At 50.3% G+C, this 16954-nt stretch overlaps 1 protein-coding gene across 1 annotated transcript in view; it reads left to right on the forward strand.

Annotated features, from left to right (window-relative positions):
* Nucleotides 1-16954, forward strand: part of TUT7 (terminal uridylyl transferase 7) — a 1376479-nt gene that overhangs the window by 993217 nt on the left and 366308 nt on the right. The gene's annotated exons all lie outside the window — the stretch shown is intronic.

The raw sequence follows: 16954 nt of genomic DNA on the forward strand, positions 1-16954 counted from the left end.
GACTGGTAGCTCACCGGCAGGTTCGCCCTCTGCACCAGTTGAGTATCCTGACTCCGATTCCGGAGTCGCTGCGACGTCACGAGTCGGCCCGATGGGGCTTCCCATGGGGCATCCCATGGGGCATCCCATTAATGTGGGACTCCCTGCGTCGATGTCTAATGGAATATGTGACGTTACAACGCGGTAGTTAGACCGCAATACGTTACATCGCAGTTATTACAACGCAAGTCATTACAACTACTTGCGTTGGAGGGCGCTGGCCTTAGGAATAGTATGAATTACTATTCCAACTCCAGACTACGTAACAGTAGGGAAGGTGTTAGAATAGTAAATCATACTATTCCTTAGTGTATAGCGCCATCCAGCGCATTGCGATGTTCACCCTCTGATACGGCCGTAGCAGGGGACGTGTCCCCGAGTCGACGCCGTCCCACACCGCAGTCTCCCAGTCGCAGTGGATGTCGGGTCGACGCCGTCCCAACACGGGTCAATGAAGTCTCCTTTGGCGTTGGTCAATGTGGCGCCGTCTCGACATCGTTCAATGCTGGAGAGGTCCTTTCCTCCTCCTATGCTGATGGTGGTTGAGGCCCTTGGGGATTCACCCCCTTCCCCCAAGTGTTGCTTACTCGTTCTTCAGGACATGTTGATGTGGAGCAATTGCAGGCCCTTTGCCCTCCTCAGGCTGCAGAGCCTGTGGCCTTTGGTCGACGTGTTAGCCTGCAACCGTAACCTAATTATGATCTGCTGTCGCCACATAGAATGGCCACGGAGGCTAGTGCAGTGTTTGCACGAGTTGTTCACAAAGCTGCTGACATATTACAGTTCCAGCCTCCTTCTGTCTCTCTGCCTTCCGATCCCTTGTTGGATCTGATCCACCAGGGCAACGCAGATGTCCAGCCCATGCTGCCGTTTGTCGTGTCTTTGTATGACATTCTCCTGGGGACCTGGGTGAGGCCCTCCTCGGGGGGCCCTGTATAACGTGCTATTGCACATCGTCATCTCCTGGCTCCAGATGACCCTCTTTGTCTGTCCCTACACCCTAGGGCTCAAGGGCTTGTTGTCCAGGCAGCCTCAGCTTCGCTGCCGTCATCCTCTCCTCTGATACATCCACCCATTAGGGAGTCTTGATGGTTGGAGACATGTGGTCGACAAATGTTTGCGTCCACGAGCTCGGGCCTTCTGTCCTTGAACACGTCCTGCGTGTTTGCACAGGCTACTTTCGCCCTCTGGGACTCGGTTGAGCGCCTCCTTCCCTCTCTTCCGGAAGGCCCTCGGGCTGACCTCACTTGGGTACTCCACGATGGTCGTGAGCTGGCAAAGTTTTCGATTCGATCAGCCATGAACACCACTGACTCTGTGGGTCGGGCTATGGCCAGGTCAGTTGCTCTGCGTCGCCATGCTTGGCTGCGTGATGGCAGTTTTCCTGAGAATGTTCAGGAGCATCTCTGAGATTTGCCCTTTGATGGGGCCCATCTTTATGACAGTCATGCTGACTTGGCGGTCCGTCATCTCATGTTGCGTTTCCTGTGATTGGCATTGTTTTAAGTCCATTGTTACGGACATATCGTCTTGTTTGCATTGGTTACAGTATTGTCACTGCCTTTCTCTGGTGTCCGCCTCTGGGTTCAAGCTATTTACCAGATGGACAGTACAGCTAGACAGCTGTTTCTGCCCTTATTTTCGCCACCTCCTTCTAAGATCTAATATTAAGAGGTGTTCCCTTACTTTTAATAGGGATGTGACATACCCTATGTGGGGTATTCGTTGGTTATTGTATAGCCATTCTACCTTGCCACAGGATGTTCTTCCTGGGTAGTGTATGTGCAATGCCCCAGGTACTGTTCTTCCTGGATGGTGTAGGTCCTTACTGAGGATCCCGCGAGGTCCTCTTAGGATTGTTATCTTCTTTCCCTCCGGGGAACTTTCCTGTAGTTCATGCTGTAGGCTTCTCGCAATATGGTTTTAGCTTCTTTCCATCCCCCCTTCTGTTGTGGGACTTCTCCTCTGTTAAGACCCACAAGGGTGGCGTTGCTCTCTTTGGAGCTAACATGTTTGTATTTTACGGTTGGTCGGTAGTTCTCTCCTGCCTCGGAGGATGCAGACTTCTCCAGAGTATTGTTGGGTTTACGCTACGACTGGCTTGTCCTGGCGTGTTCATGCCTTCATTTTCTTGCCTTTGACCGTCTTTCAAGCGTTTTGCTGTGTTTCCACCTTTTTTGCCTATGTTGGCTGCCTTAGCCGTAAGCCAGTGTCTCTTGAGTCCACTTCCATAACATTTTCTGTTCCACTTTCAGTTCTGGCACGGTCTGTGGGTACACACTAGGTACGTTAATAGGCACTGGGTGGCCTGCTAGTCCAACTTGTGCCACAGCATTGACTGCGTTCTAATCTTTGTGGTATTGTGTACTCTTCAATCTATGGTGTTCGAAAATGTGCTTATGTCCTTGGTCTTCCCTCTGCTCATGGCCAGGCAGGGGCTCAGGTCCCTCTACTCATGACCTCTGCCGATGTTATCCTTAGAAGTCTCTCTGTTGAGAGATGCTCATTGTCATTTATATAGTGTCTGTATATAGTTATATGTACATATTTCTGAAAATATCTGTATGTGATTTACTGTGTTTTGACATATGTTATGTCCCCCTATGGTTCACATCGGTGCCGTAGGTACCTGTAATGCGGGCTGCTGTATTTGTCTTGGGCATGCGCTTCGAGGTTCCCTTGTCTTTCTCTTTATAAATATATAAAAAAGACAAAAAAGTGTGTGTGTGTATATGTATATATATATATATATATATATATATATATGTGTGTGTGTGTGTGTGTGTGTATGTGTATATAATTGTAATTTTCCGATTCCTCCACGTACCACCCACCCGGGTATGTTGCATCCTGGGAGTTGCAGTACCTACCGTGCTCCCGCTGGTGGATGATCACATGGATGGGGAGGTGCCTGCCTTTGATCACAAGGGCACTGCAGGAACATTCAAAAGCGGAGGCGTGGTTGTGACTATGGTGAGCAGCAGGCATCCGATGAAGGCTATTCAGCCGAAATGCATTATGCCCTAACTGCTGTCTATTAAAGCTTCTACCTGGATTCCTCGTGTGGTCGCTTCCTTCTGCGATGTGGAGGGGTTCTGGCATATTGTCACGTCTACCAGAGGCGTGTTAAGTGGCCCCGTTACTCAAGCTGGCTGGCGGTAATTCTGGCATCTGCGGTTGCAGTTTCTTTTTCTCCATGGTTGTGGATCTACACCAGCCCACCTGAAAGCATCAGTCTGGCAATGGCCGCTGCCTTGGCAGATCGTGACTTCACGACAGATGTTGTTTCATTGTATTCAACTCTTGGCATGCGGGACTTTTTGTCTTGAAGGCTGTAACGTATGCGGGGACCCAGGGAAGCCTAAAGACTTTATTTGCCTGGCACAACGCGCCTTGCCCTGTATGACACCATCACATGGATTGTAATTTTCCGATTCCTCCACGTACCACCCACCCGGGTATGTTGCATCCTGGGAGTTGCAGTACCTACCGTGCTGCCGCTGGTGGATGATCACATGGATGGGGGAGGTGCCTGCCTTTGATCACGAGGGCACTGCAGGAACATTCAAAAGCGGAGGCGTGGTTGTGACTATGGTGAGCAGCAGGCATCCGATGAAGGCTATTCAGCCGAAATGCATTATGCCCCAACTGCTGTCTATTAAAGCTTCTACCTGGATTCCTCGTGTGGTCGCTTCCTTCTGCGATGTGGAGGGGTTCTGGCGTATATATATATATTTGAACCTATACTTTGTTTAAAATCGAGCATGAAAACCTGAACCAGCATTTGAGTGTCCGTGTAGTTTAATATATATATATATATATATATATATATATATATATATATATATATATATATATATATATATATGTGTATATATATAGGTGTATGTGTGGATATATAGGTGTATGTGTGGATATGTATAAATATCATAATATGTATACTGACTGCGGGAGAGCACTCATACTATGTTTTTCCTTGTTGCAGTATCTTGAGTTTCTTAGCCCCAGATTCTGTCTCTCTCTCTCTTTCTTGTCCTCTCTTACTCTCTCTATTTTGAGAGTGAGCCTTATGTTTGTGTCCGGCTTATGCCGGTATCCTTTGACCAATGTACTTCGGTGTATGGATGGTCTGTATGACTATCTGGTTTTATGTTTTGTGTCTTTCTGCCGACACATATGTGCTGCCGATGCTACATTTAGTGGGCTTTTTCATGTGTGTGGTGTGTCTGCCACGGTCCACATGGTCTGCAAATGTGCATCCCTATTATCCACATACATGTATCTCCTTGTAGTCGTGGTTTAGTATATCTGTATATGGGTGATAACTGTGTCTCTACATGTCATTCTTGGCTTCCACTGTTGTGCATGTTCATTTGTACGCTCCGACTCTGTTATGCTGTTTTGTCCTTTCTTTGAGACTTTTATTTTTTGAAGATTTATCATAGGATCCTACACACAGTTCTGCTTCTTATACTTGTTACAGAATCTTTTGAATTTTCTATCTTTGGGCACTGGCCGTTCTGCTTTCTGTGCTTTCCCTTGTCCCTTCCTGGAAGGTGAAAGTCCTGTGACGGACTGTGGTGACTTTGCCTTTCCTTGTTCATGCTCCTTTTCCAGAGTTTAATGGGTCTAGTGTCAGCCACGTTTGCACTTGCTGTTTCCACCTGTTTTAGTTAAAATGTATTGATGGATTAGTTCTCTTTGGAATTTGGTGGGGTTCAGTCATAGACCCTCCTCCAATGGGGTATAGCTTTGGTATCTATTCTAAGTTAAGGAATCTGGGGCTAAATGTCTCTATCAGATAAAGAAGTTGCTTACCTTCGGTAACGATGTATCTGGTAGAGACACAGTCTAGCCGCAGATTCCTTAACGCCCATCCATCCTCCCCACTCTGTGAGGACCTTTTTAGGTTTGGTTCTTCCCACTGGTCTTTCTGCCTGTGGTCTCTGTTTTCATGCGTGCTCGTGTCTTTGCATCCTTCCCAGGTCAGGATGTCTTATTCTGTTTTAACTGTTGCATCTCCACCCATTTTCGCAACTAGGTGGTGGGCTCCTATATCCATCCATGCTCTTGCACCCTGGTTCTTTTCCAGTGTGGAGATTGGTCATGTCCTTGTTCCCTCCCTCCCCCCGAATACTTTTTCTCCATTAGTTTGGGGTCTATATGCTACTGTCAATTGGTAAAACGTAGTACGTATGGTTGCACATTCTCTGTTGCAGAAATTTTGTCATTTGCCATAACTTCATGTCATTACAGTCTTGTTGTCCATTACAATGACATTTATGTGGTTTCAGACTGCTTGTCGTTTACCATAACATTAATTTCCATTGCTATTTTGCCTCATAGGAGGGTATGGTTCTTCGCTTCTGCAAGACTGTTTTTAGGGGCGAGTACTCTGCACTCTCTCTTCAGTTCCTTAAAGTATGAAGTTTTTTCTTTACAATGCATTGTGATGTTGCTCATCATTATATCACTTATTGTCATTGTTGTTTCAAAGAATTGAAATCTTTTTGACACACTATTCCCACACTCTCACAGTTTTAGTAGTGGCCGCACGTTGTGGCGTGGAAATGTTTCACAGCAGAAAACACACGTCAGTGCGCCGGGAGGGACTAATATGGCTCCACTGGCGTCATATCCGTGGACAACGTCAAGGCGAAGCCATGCGACGCCGTCCTCCGGTGCGCAGAGGTAGACTGTGTTTCTACCAGATACATCGTTACCAAAGGTAAGTAACTTGTTCATCAGTTACTGTAGTGAGGAACTTGTACAATTGGACATAAGTACAATGGAAATGAAACTATAGAAATGTTGCACATTAGAAATCTGAAGACTTGACAGCTATAAATAAACACTTTGACTGTCAGATCACCATAGTAATTGCTTCAAATTTGAATGTAACCGTCTAAAATTCAAACCAGCTTTCCCTTCTTTATTTTTGAGCTACACACTCCCGCAGACAGCAGTCCCTAGGGAGGAACACATTCCAGCTCACAATTTAGGACTTACTGTTAGACTTGGCATCTCTTGGCGTGTTTCCCCTGAGTTTCTGCTTTCTAACCTCCCGGTTCTGACTCTGTTTTTGCTGGCTTAGCAGTTCTGCGCACGTTTCGCACTGCTGATCAGTGGTAAAGTGCAGGTGCTCCTGTAGTAAAATGTGTATGGATTGGCGTTTCCATGATTGACTTGCTTGACTCGTGTGTCAGTCCCTAGTAGAGTGCACTGCGTGTGCCAGGGCCTATGACTCAAGCGCCGTCGGTGGGCTGCAGCACTGGATGGTGCCACCCACCTGAACGGCCCGTAAAAAGGTAACTCGGGCCTGCCATCGCACACACTGCCAGTTGCTAACCTTCCCTTTTCTTACACGTCAGGCACGCCTCAGGTGGGCCCAAGGTACCCCTGTGGGCAGGGTGCAGTGTATGTGAAAGGTGGGACATGACCGGGTGTGTGTGGCATGTCCCGATATAGTGAATTACAGCCAATTTCATTTTTCACTATTGCAAGGCTACCGGTTCCCCATAGGAGAGAATGGGAGGTTTGTTTATAGCATCTTATAAACATGACTGGCCCAGGGAATTAGGTAAGAAAATAAAGTTTCGTATGCCAGAACTCAGAATCTAAAGATGCATCTTTTAGTGGAGGTGATTTTTACATTCTGTGTTTGAAAATACCACTTTTAGAAAGTGGGTTTTCTTGCTCAGTCATCCTGTGTGCCTCTGCTGGAATGTGGATTGCCTGTCTGGGTTTTGGGCGACAGATGGCTAGGAAGCAAGAGTGGCTCCTGATAGTCTAGCTAGGTCAGGAAAGGGCTGAATAGACCTGGGCTGCGATGGGGGAAGAGGGAGGAGATTTCCTTGCACCTCAAAGGGCCTGGTCTGCCTCTGACAATGTGGTCTCCACCTCCTGCCAGGAATTCACACCAGAGAAGGCAGAACTGGTTCTGTCCGGGCACAGGCCCACTGCTTAAGAGATCAAAGGATTTTTGGACATAAATATTGTGTCCCAGACCCCTGAGCATTTAGAGCTCATCTGGATCAAGAAGGCTGCCAAGAAGAAGAGCTGGAGAAGCTGCGAGAAAGGACGACCACTTTGCTGGGTGCTTTGCTGGGCTGACCTGCAGTGGCTGCTTCTGTCTTGGGCAGTGAAAGGCCTGGACTGGACTTTCTGCAACTTTCTGCAACCTAACTTGTGAGTCTCTCCAAGGGCTTGAGGTAGAGCTTGCCCCCTGTTCACAAAGTCTCAGGAACATCAAAGGCTTCAAGCTCTACTGCTGCAGCACTGGGGACTGTGTGTTTTGTGCTGTAACAGAGGAAAAGCAACTCGACGTCTGAACGCCGCTGCTGACTCTGTGTCCTGAAAGCAACGCCGCAACACAACCTTGGTCTCACTGACAACGCCCGTTGACGCCGCCACCGAGCCGCTGCTTGCACCGCGACCTGTGGGCACCGCACTCCGCACTGCCTTGCTTCACGGCAAAGCTTTGGCACCGCCAAGAGCACCGCCGCAACACCGCACCATGACATTAGTCTCACCGACGACGCCTGTTGACGCCGCCACCAAGCCGCTGCTCGCACCGTGACCTGTGGGCACCGCACTCCGCACCGCTGGGCTTCACGAGGATGCCGTGGACTCCCCACCGCTCCACGCTGAAATCGATGCCGCTGCTTGCACCGTGGTTCGAGGGCACTGCTCGTAAGTCACACAAAGCACTGCCCTCATCCCGCACCACAGCCTTGGCCTACCGACGCCGGCACCATCGACTCCCACTCGTCAGCCGCCGACAGCGCTTCAGCAACGACACCACAGCTTGCACCGTGGCCTGCTAGCACTGTGAAGAGCTCCGCTTTCATCTCACACCGCGACCCTGGTCTCACCGACGATGCCTTCTGACGCCGCCACTGAGCCGCCGCTCGCACCGCAATCTGGGGGTACCAAACGCCGCACCGCTGCACTTCACACCGCAGCACCCGACGCCTGCCGGCGCCAGCGCTCCTGACTCCATCAGAGAAGAGCTCGACCTGCACCGCGAGTGACTTCAAGGGCCCCATCGCCCTGCAGAGCTGTAATACTGTACCTGGAGTGGTAAAAGGCCTTTGTAATTTTACAGCTGTCTGTGGATGGTACAGTGCTAATCCTATGCTTTAGGACTTTGTTGTAGAATTGGCAAAAGATTTTGTCCCTTTCTATCTCTGCATGGATGGCACTGTGCTAATTCTGTGCTTAAAAACTCTTGATAGAAAAGCAGACATTTAAGGGGTTGTAGGGTGCTGTACAAGGAGCTGCTGTCCACCTAAACTTGGGAACTACTCAGAGTTCTCTGCTTCTTTTTTGCATAATTTATGGGGCACTTTATACCTCAAAGGGTGTTGTTTTGAGTTATAGATAGATAGTGACTGGTTTAAAAAAGATAGTACATCTGCATCCATAGAAGTGCTGCTTGAATGAGTGCAAATGTACTTCTTTTTTTGAATTCACAAACATTGGCAGTAATAGGCTTGGAAAACTGCCCCAGTCACGTTTCTAGGCATACTGGTGGCAATTAAACACCCAAAAGGTGATGGGACAAATGCTTGCAAATAGTCAAACCAGTGGAAGTCACTCGAGGTAGCATTCCAACCCATTATTTTTCACCCACTGTGCCAGTCTAACAGAGGCCCAACTAGTGCAGATCAGTACTTTCCCTGTTTCTTCTCATAGAAACAGGCCAGCCCTAAGCTTGGTCAACTCATCCTTCCACCATGCCTTGCCCCGTTATTTTGGTTGGGGATTTTTGTAATTGACCTCCCAAATCATAATGACTAAGCTAAGCCCCTGCTCCTGAGTTAGTTCTAGTCATTAAAATTAGTTCAGCACTAATGTCATTGGTGTCTAGGTGGAGTATATATCCTGCTATGGCATCACGACCGGAATGTCTTCAGGTTTGCACGTGAAATCAAACAGTGCCACCTGACGGAGGTTTGGGCCTACGCAGTTGTAAAATTTTCGTTTCCAGTCAGGGTACCTGGATGGTGTTTTTGTACCCAGTTTGAAACCTAAATCCTTAAATGTCACTTAAAATCCATTAAAAAAAAAACCTTACTAAAGATAAGTAACTGTTGATGAATACAATTGGAATTTCAGTGGTTTTTATACACATTAGTTTGAGTTTAGTTGCCGACCATAATGTCCCTTTTAACAACTTTTTGGGGCATGGGGCAGTGCTACACATAATACTGTCGTGTACATGCATACATAGTAGATGCAGAGATAGCAATTGCACCTCTGTATATATGAGTAAATCAGTTAGGCTCAAGAAGAAAAAAAAGCAATCTTTTTTTTATTTCTAAGAACTGTGGCACTATTTAAAGGTAATAAAATATATTCATGTGTGTTGATCCTTGTGCACTTTCTGCTCATCAGTCAAGAGGGTGAAAGTGATTGGAGGGAGGGTCCCAATTCCCATAGGAAATTTTGGAATAAGCTACTGAAACAATAGCTCTCTTCTATGCGAGAGTTATTGGCTTTGCCAATGTCATTTAGTCATGTTGTACAGCATTGTGGCTGTGCAGAAGGGTAAGGTTAGGAAAAAAGCATTATAATACTGCACGCGCTGTCCACATAATTGTGCTTTTTTTTTCTTCTGGAGGGCAAGACCGACAACGGGATGCAGGGTGTTCAAGAGGAAACGGGACAGTTAAAAAAAAAAAAAAAAGTGCTATGAACATGCCAGCACACACCACATCATAGCACTTTTTTTGTTATGGCGAAAGGGGGAGGAAAGCAACACAGACAGCTTGTGGAAGCAGGTCTGAAGGATGAAGCAATACAGACAGCAGTGGTGGGGCAGTCAAAGGCGAAGAAGGAATGGGTAAGAAGCAATAGGAGCATGGGGTGAAAGGTAAGAAGCATGTGGGTGAGAGGAGAAGAGGCAACAGGAACACAAGGTGGAAGAGCATGAAGCAGGAGCAGTGGGACACGTTAGTTAGATTCCTCACCTTAGAATATCCCCAGGCGTCAGGCTGGATCCGGAAAGATTTTTGTAGCAATACCCCTTGCGCGTCGGTAGGCGTCGTCTACGGCTCCGCGTCCGTCGTCGGCGTCGTGCGCCGGAATGACGTCGTCGGAGTACTTGGACACCGCCCTCACGCGCTGACATCAGTTCTTCTTTTTTCCGGGCCAGTAAGCGCCGATCCGGGAAGAGCTTACCCCTAGTCATTTTTTGACTAACTTTTTTTACTCTTTTGGTCTATCGACTCGACTCTGGTGCCGGTAGGATGCCTGGTTTCAAGGCCTGTGACGCCTGTCATCGCCTGATGTCGGTGACGGATTATCATCGCCGGTGCCTGTATTGCCTGGGGCCCGACCATGACGCGGAGTCGTGCCTCGATTGCCAGGCCTTGACGCCGAAAGCTAGGCGGGAGTGGTCCCGTAAGCTTCTATAGCTTCGGCACTCGGCTCCGCGTCGCTCTCGGTCCCGGTCCAGAAGGAGGTCCAAGGACCGATCGCGGAGCCGCAGCCATCGTCCTCGCTAGTTGGGGTCTTCGGGTAAGTCGAAGCACTCCAAGAAGTCCAAGAGACGACATCGCTCTTCGGACTCCCCTCGCCGGTCGCGCAACTCAGCTGAGGGTCAGGGTGGTCCCACCCCCGCGGCTCCGTCGGAGCCGCAGGAGCCGCGTCCGTCCCCATACCCGCCGGTCCCTGGGACTGACGCGACTCCGGCGAAGGTCAGTGCCTTCCTCTCGGCCATGAGGGGCCTGGCTCCGCCGTCGACGCCTGTAGGTGCGCCTTTGGGCCCCGCAGGTTCGACTGGGCGACCTCGCGTGCCTCTGGCCCCGACGCCGCAGGTCCCCGAGGGATCCAGGCCTGGATCTCGGTCGGCGCCGGTCGACCTCACGACGCCTCCTCCGCCGGCGCCGACACCGGTTCCACCTCCGGCGCCGTCTCCGGATGACGCCGTTCCCCGGTTCAGCCTCGGTCCGGACCCGACGCCGGTACGGCGCCGTCCGGCGCCGCACCAGACGTCGATGGATGACCATTTCATCTACCGTCCGGCTCCGATCGTACCTCCTGTTTATCAGGAATCGGATGACGGGGGCGACTGGTAGGGGTCTGAGGACCCTATGGCCCTCCAGGTTCAACTTGCACAGGACTGGGCAGACAAACTGGGGGATGCCAGTGGTCTGGACACTTCGCCGGACGCTGGCTTCATCTCTCCTCCGACTGTGGCCTCAGGGGAGGCTGCAGCTTTTTCAGTGGTGCTGCGCAAGGCGGCCGAAGCCCTAGGGCTGGAGTTGCCTGCTGTGGCCGTGAGGACTAACGTCCTCACAGAGGTCCTTCAACCGACAGCTAGCTCCACTGAGCCTCTGCTGCAGTTTAATGAGGCCCTCATAGACGTTCTGCAGGGCACTTGGTCCAAGCCCTCCACAGTTCCTCCTGTGGACCGGAACGTTGCCCGGCGCCACCGCCCTGCTCCGGGCGACCCCAGTTTCCTCTCCCAACACCCCACCCCGAGAGTCTGGTTATCCAGGCCTCAACCTCCCAGTCCTCCTTCCCCTCTGCTCCTCCGGATCGGGAATCCAAGAGGTTGGAACAGTTCGGCAAGAACTGTTCTCGTCCCTGAGTTTGGGGCTGCGGTCTTTAAATACCGCATGCCTTTTGGACCGTTATTCCCACTCTCTGTGGGATACGGTGGAGGACGTGCTGCCCTTGTGCCCGGTGGAGGCCCGGGCACGACTCGCTCAAGCACTTGCTGGCGGTCGAGATGCAGCACGGCACGCCATACGGTGTGGACTTGACACCACGGACTCGCTGGGTCGGGCGATTTCCACCACGGTGGCGCTTCGGCGTCATGCCTGGCTGAGGTCCACGTCATTTTCGGGGGATGTCCAGAGTTCCCTCATGGACATGCCCTTTGATGGCACTCGCCTTTTTGGTGAGAAGGCGGACAGTGTGCTGGCTCGGTTCAAGGACTCCCGGGCCACGGCCAAGTCCTTGGGTCTTTCGGCCCCACGGCCGCAAACTTCCGGCTTTCGTCCCTTTCGTGGCCAAGGAAGGGGCGCCTCCTCACGTCCGCCCAGCCACTGGCCGCAGAACCAACCTGCACGCGGTCGCGGATTCCGCCGAGGCGGTACTGGAGGTCAATGTGCCGGTCAGTCCACATCCACCCCGGCAGCATCCGCCTCAAAGCCCTCCTAGTCCGAGCTTTCAGGCCCATTCAACGCCAGTGGGCGGCAGAGTTCGCCATCACCTGCTCCACTGGCGCTCCATCACGTCGGACCGGTGGGTGCTGCAAATCGTCTGAAGGGGCTACTCCCTCCCCTTCGAGACGACCCCTCCAGCCATGCCACCGCTGAACCACCGTATGTCGGGGGATCATTTGCATCTTCTACGAGAGGAAGTTTCGGCCCTCTTGGCCAAAGAGGCCGTCGAGCGCGTTCCTGGTCCAGAAGTAGGTCGTGGTTGTTATTCCCACTACTTTCTGGTTCCCAAGAAGGGCAAAGGGGGCCTACGCCCGATCTTGGACCTCAGGAGTGGGAAGGACCGTTTCAAGATGCTCACTTTAGCTCAGGTTCTGGCTGCCCTAGACCCTGGAGACTGGATGGTAGCGTTGGACTTGCAGGACGCTTATTTCCACATCCCCGTCCTGCCGGCCCACCGGCGTAACCTGCGGTTCACGGTGGGTCAGGAGCACTTTCAGTTCACGGTGCTCCCCTTCGGCCTCACTAGTGCCCCTCGGGTGATCACGAAAGTGATGGCGGTGGTCGCAGCTCATCTGCGCCGATCAGGGGTTCCAGTCTTCCCCTATCTCGACGACTGGCTGTTGATGGCAGGCTCGCCCCAGCAAGTCGTCTCCCACCTCCAGACTACGGCCGACCTCCTGCACTCGCTGGGGTTCTCCATCAATGTGCCGAAGTCGCACCTGAGTCCCTCCCAAAAGCTCCTTTTCATTGGGGCGGTTCTCGATTCGGCGCAGTTCCGGGTCTATCCGCCGGAACAGCGGGTCCGGGACATTCAGGCCCTGATTTCCATCTTCCGGCCTCTGTCCTGGGTTTCGGTCAGGTTGGTGCTGCGGCTTCTGGGGCTGATGGCCTCCTGCATCCTGTTGGTACCTCACGCCAGGTGGCGGATGCGGGCTCTGCAGTGGGACCTGAAGTTTCAGTGGGCCCAGCATCGAGGCAACCTGTCCGACCATGTCTTGATCTCGGAGGGCACTGCGAACCAGCTGCAGTGGTGGCTCACGAATCGCGATTGGGTCAGCGGCAGATCCCTCTCCCTTTGTCAGGAGGCTCTGCGCCTCTGGACATGGCTGGAACATCAGGGCATCACCCTGGTGGTTCAACATCTGGCGGGCTCTCTGAATGCCAGAGCAGACGAACTCAGCCGCCGGTGCATGATGGATCACGAATGGCGTCTGCACTCGGACGTGGCGCAAGGTCTCTTTCTGCAGTGGGGAGAGCCTTGGTTAGATCTATTCGCCACCGAAGAGAACGCGCAATGTCAGCAGTTCTGCGCGTTGGAATTTCCAAGGCGGCAATCGCTCGGAGGAGTTGCGGTCTGTTGTACGCCTTTCTGCCTATACCACTTCTGCCCAGAGTGCTGAAGAAGATCAGGCGCGACTGGGCCCAAATCATCTTGGTGGCTCCGGATTGGACACGAAGGTACTGGTATCCCGAGTTACTCAGTATGTTGACCGATCCTCCGATACGTCTGCCCCTTCGGGAGGATCTTCTGTCGCAGCAGCAGGGAACGGTCCTCCACCCGAACCTGTCCAGCCTCCACCTCCATGCGTGGAGATTGAGCGGCGACAGTTGAGGCCATTTGACTTGCCTCCTGAAGTCTGTGATATCATTCTGGCAGCCAGACGTCCCTCCACAAAGACTGTATAAATTTGTGGCATGGTGCACAGCAAAGGCTGTGAATTCCCTTTCTGCCCCTCTTTCTGAGGTTCTCCTCTTTCTTCTTTCTTTGGCCCAGCAGGGCTCTGCTCTGGGCACCTTGAAGGGTTATCTTGCTGCAATCTCTGCTTTCTTAAGGCTTCCTGATCAGCCTTCTCTTTTCAAGTCCCCTGTTGTCTCCCGTTTTCTTAAGGGCATTACTCATATGTTCCCTCCTGTTCCATTCGTAATGCCTCAGTGGGACTTGAACCTTGTTCTTACTTTTCTGATGTGCGCTCCCTTTGAGCCCCTTCACAACTGTCCACTTCGTCTACTGACTCTGAAAACTGCCTTCCTGGTGGCTATCACCTCCGCTAGGCGGGTGAGTGAGCTCCAGGCTCTGTCAGCTAAGCCTCCCTTCCTTTCGGTTCATCCGGATAAGGTTGTCCTCCGGACCCGTCCTTCTTTCCTTCCTAAAGTCGTGACTCCCTTTCACATCGGGCAATCTGTCACGCTGCCCACCTTCTTTCCGCCTCCGCATCCTTCAAAAGATGAAGAGGCTCCACCGTCTGGACCCAAAACGTGCGCTGTCCTTTTATTTAGACCGCACAAAACAGTTCCGGGTGGACGTCCAACTTTTTGTTGGATATGTAGGTGCTAAGAAGGGTAAAGCTGTGCACAAGCGGACCATCTCGCGATGGGTCGTGTTGTGTATTAAACTATGCTATTCCTTGGCAAAAAAGGTCCCTCCTGTTGGGCTGAGAGCCCATTCCACCCGGGCCACAGCGGCGACAACTGCCCTGGGAAGGGGAGTCCCCTTGCAGGACATCTGTCAGGCGGCGACGTGGGCTTCACTGCACACGTTTGCCAAGCACTATTGCCTGGACAGCCAAGTCCGTAGAGATGGCCACTTTGGCCGTTCTGTTCTTCAGGACTTTCTGGTGTGATCTTGGTTCGCAGGCCCACCTCCGGGGTTGGTATTGCTGGGGTATCCATTCTAAGGTGAGGAATCTAACTAACGTGTTTCTTTCAGATGAACAAGTTACTTACCTTCGGTAACGATGCATCTGTAAGAAACATTAGTTAGATTCCCCACCGACCCACCCAGCCTCCCCGTTCTGCGAACCGACATCTAGGGTTAAGGTTCTCCCTTTCAGGGCCCTAGATTTTTTGGCACCAGTGTCGGTCTCTTGCATGGCTCAGCGTCCCTGGCGCAGAAAGCTATGTATAAGAACGTACGTCAGCGCGCAAGGGCGACGTCTAAGTACTCCGACGCAGAAGACGCCTACCGACGCGCAAGGGGTATTGCTACAAAAATCTTTCCGGATCCAGCCTGACGCCTGGGGATATTCTAAGGTGAGGAATCTAACTAACTAATGTTTCTTACAGATACATCGTTACCGAAGGTAAGTAACTTGTTCATCAGTAGATGGTCCAGGCTCCATACGAAAGAAGCAAATCTGAAGCCAGCATTCGCTGGCCGATTGGTAGGCAGCAAAGAACAGTGACAATTAAACCAATGAAGGATACGCAATGGGTGGCCTGTTGCTGAGGGCAGTAAGGCATTTGCCCCCTCCTTGTCCTCAGTTCTCTCTGAAAGGACAAGACATGGCAGTTATGGCATGCGCTCAAAGTGGCTGATGCCTGTGCAGTTCATGGGCTTTTGCCCTATCCTGTGCTAAGTACTTATTTCTACAATGTTGTACGCTCTTTTGAGATTTGCCAGCTAAATATCGATCAAGAAGACCTAGGAGCATAGTTGTAGTAACCAAAAGTGTGAAACTGTATCGAAAAATGTGTACATTGCTTTATTAACCTCTGATTCTAAATCAACCTTGGCTATTTCTTTGGTTGCGCTTGGTCCTCCCTAGATATGCGCCTGCTCTGACACAATTGTTTTTTTTGGGTAGTTAGGTTCACAAACCAGAGGAACTGGGTTGCAAGCCAAGAAATTGTTGCAAAAGGTATAATGTGCAACCCTTGATAGCCTTTCAGCTAGTCTATTCAAATCCAAATTATGGGTCATGGAATGGATTGCAAAACAAGCCTTCACATATCTATAAATGTATTGACAGTTATTGTTTTGGACTGGTTTTAAAGTTTGAATAGATTTACTTGAAACCAAAAAAGGGATTTCGAGTTAGCTCAAACACAAGTCCAACTTTGGTTTCAGTTTGTCCAGTTGTTCCTGTTGTGTTGGTGAGTAAAAAATCCTTTGGGATTTTGGATGAGAGATAACATAAGTTTGGGAGCCACACGTTTTTGGACCTTCTTTGTTTAACTATTCTAGCCCTGACCAATTTACACAATAATTCTATTTCTGTTTTTACTGCTATTATTGAAATGTCCCCACATTTATTTTTCATTTGTTCTAAACTAAGGCATTACTTACTGTTTCCAGGTCTTATATTTTTGTGTGATTGAGGAATCTGATTATAGGCAGACAACAACACACATTATAATAATACAAATTATTTAAAGTGTAGTTGTCCTACGAATAGACATTTCTGTAAACACGACTTGTGAGCGATATCTCCACCGACTTCATTTACCGCTTTTCCACCATCTTCTACTAAGAGCTCACACTCAACAGCAAGGTGGGCAACAATTTGTAGTGCCTGAAATTTGCCTCACAGCTTGTGAAATGGCGAGCTGTAATCCTATTCCATTCATGCAGATCTAGACCCACTAGCGTAACAAACATTGAGGGACCCCCCTCTGGACTAAGTCAGGAGCTGTCACACCAGGGTGCTCTGCTGCTGGGGCCCCTTTGTTATGACACTGTCTAGACCAATTTTGAACTTTTCTGTTGCTATTTAATAATCCATCAAATAACAGTAATTCGAATCATCCAGCAAATCTCCAACCTTCTCCTTCCTGTAACTAGCTAACTGTGTTGTATCCCCATACATTCTTCAACCAGCCCAAAAATGGGTCAAAGGAAAATCTTAACTTCGAAGGGGCTATGAAGTTAATCGGTACTGAAAGAATTTTAAATATGTGTTTTTATCTGTTACAAGCATCATCCATCACACTGTAAACCCCAAGACAAAATAAGGACA

This window comes from Triturus cristatus, chromosome 2_1 (assembly GCF_964204655.1).
Source record: "Triturus cristatus chromosome 2_1, aTriCri1.1, whole genome shotgun sequence".
NCBI classification, from domain to species: Eukaryota; Metazoa; Chordata; class Amphibia; order Caudata; family Salamandridae; genus Triturus; species Triturus cristatus.